Raw genomic sequence first — 2,556 nt, 5'->3', positions numbered from 1 at the left:
AAATCCAATTAAAATAGTGCGTTGTTGTATATTAACCCCTTACAGGGGCAATGAACCTATAATATCTGAACTGTCAAGGAGGGGGCTGGACAGTGCAGAGCACATGTTTTTAGGGAAAACTCAGAACTAGGAGTGTGGTGGGGTCAACCTGCAGGTAGTAACCAAAGCTGCTGGAAGCCAAAGTGCAGCTGGTGTTTGCTAACAGGCTGCTGGGGTCAGAGTTGCTGGGTCAGGGCTGTGGCTGTACACAGACCTCAGGGTGTCACTGGCAGGCTGATTGTGAGTGACCCAAGTTGGGAGCTACAATAGTAAAGCATTGTAAGGCGCCCAAGGTTGCAGGGCAGGTGGTGACACAACCCCTGACTAGCCTGGGTTGCACCCTGAATTGTGATACCCTCCCATCTTGGTATCATCTGCAAACTTTATAAATGTACCTTCTATGCCATCATGCAAATCATTGATGAAGATATTGAACAGAACTGGACCCAGGACAGATCCCTGCGGAATCCCACTCGATTTGCCTTTACAGCTTGAACCACTGATAACTACTCTGAGTACAATTTTCCAACCAGCTGTGCACCCGCCTTATAGTAGGTTTTTCTAGGCTATATTTCCCTAGTCCGTCTCACATGACCTTCTCATAAGCATTGTCAAGCCTTGCTAAGGTCGAGATACATCACATCTACTGCTCCCCTTCTACCCGCAAGGCTTGCAACCCTGTCAAAGAAGGATATTAGGCTGGTTTGACATGATTTGTTCTTGGCAAATCCATGTTGACTGTTACTTATAACCTTATTGTCTTCTAGGTGCTTACAAATTGATTATTTTGCTCCATTATCTTCCTGGGTACGGAAATTAAGCTGACTGGTCTATAATTCCCTGAGTTGTCCTCATCCCCATTTTTATAGATAGGTAGGTACTATATTTGCCCTTTTCCAGTGCTCAGGGATCTCTCCCATCCTCCATGGGTTCTCAAAGATAATTGCTAATGGCTGAGATATCTTTGTGTTCTAGGATGTATTTTTGTCAGGCCCTGCTGATTTGAAGATAGCTAATTTAACTTGTTCTTTCTCTATTTTAGCCTCAGATCCTACCCCATATACACTGCGGTTCACTGTGTTAGTCATCCAATCACTGTTAACCTTGTTGGTGAAAACTGAAACAAAAAAGCATTTTGTCAAGTATCAGAGGGCTAGCCATGTTAGTCTGTATCCACAAAAACAATGAGGTGTCCGGTGGCACCTTAAAGACTAACAGATTTATTTGGGTATAAGCTTCCGTGGGTAAAAAAACTTCTTCAGATCGAAAGCTTGTGCTCAAATAGATTTGTTAGTCTTTAAGGTGCCACTGGACTCCTCGCTGTTTTAAAAAAGCATTTCCCACTTCAGCTATTGCTTCATTTTCTGTTACTGTCTTTTCCTCCTCGTTGAGTAACGGGCCTACCCTGTCTTGGTCTTCCTCTTGCTTCTAATGTATTTGTAAAATGTTTTCTTATTACACTTTTCTATCCCTAGCTAGTTTAATCTCATTTTGTGCCTTGGCCTAGGTTGACCAGACAGCAAATACGAAAAATTGGAACAGAGGGGGGGGGGGTAATAGGTGCCCATATAAGAAAAAGCCCCAAATATGGGGACTGTCCCTATAAAATCAGGACATCTGGTCACCCTACCTTGGCCAGCTCTTGTTTAGATGTTTTTGCCCCTGCTGACAGTGGCTGATGAGTGGGTGGCAATTGTGAAGTTAAGGGCAAGTCCTATTTCAAGCAGACAGTGCTCTGGCTTTAAAATGCTGTCTCCTGCTGAGGGGACCTCCTGGGAGAAAATCTTTGTCTATTTTACAGGGTCTTGGAAATGCTGGTCGGATGTCAGTTGTATTCTGGGCACCTCTGCCTGACATCCACATGTGCTGAACCATGTATCCTTTTAACCATAGCATAGAGAAGGCTTGTGGCTGGTCTGGACAGCGTGGCTTGGGCGTAATCTTAGAACTGACATGTAGACCCTAAGCTCTTTGGGGTAGAAACTGTCTGCTACGGTTTGTACAGTACTTAGTGCAATCTTCATTCCTGTTTGGTCCTTAGACACTACTGTGATAAGATTAATAAGAATGGCCATCTGTCCCTGAGAATGTGATATACATTGATATCAATTGCCCCTGAAGATGGTTGGGGTTTTGGGATAACTGAACCATCTGTGGTTAATATGTTTACTGCTTTTCTATCACGCAGCCATCCTGTCCTGCCTTGCAAAAGGCAGTTCGTTAGGAAAGGACCGGACCCCATTTGAGAAGCAAGGAGAAGCAAACTTACCAACACCTTTACCTGCAGTCCCTGCTAACTGGAAGCTGCTGGAAGTGAACAGCTGGGATCTTAAGGGAATTTCTCTTTTTACTGGTGTGAACTAGTGAATACGCAATTCCTTCTCCTTATGCAAGAAGGGTGATACAGAGATTTTGAAATCACCTTCTAGGGTGGAGGAGGGAGGGTTCGAAAGAACGTTTCCAAGGGAGGAGGGAACTGCAGAAGGAGCATTTGAGCTTCAGAAAGGAACCAGCTGT

The sequence above is a fragment of the Malaclemys terrapin genome, chromosome 4, assembly GCF_027887155.1.
Source record: "Malaclemys terrapin pileata isolate rMalTer1 chromosome 4, rMalTer1.hap1, whole genome shotgun sequence".
NCBI lineage: Eukaryota > Metazoa > Chordata > Testudines > Emydidae > Malaclemys > Malaclemys terrapin.
The sequence above is the reverse complement of the archived record's forward strand: the minus strand, read 5'-3'. Positions refer to the sequence as shown.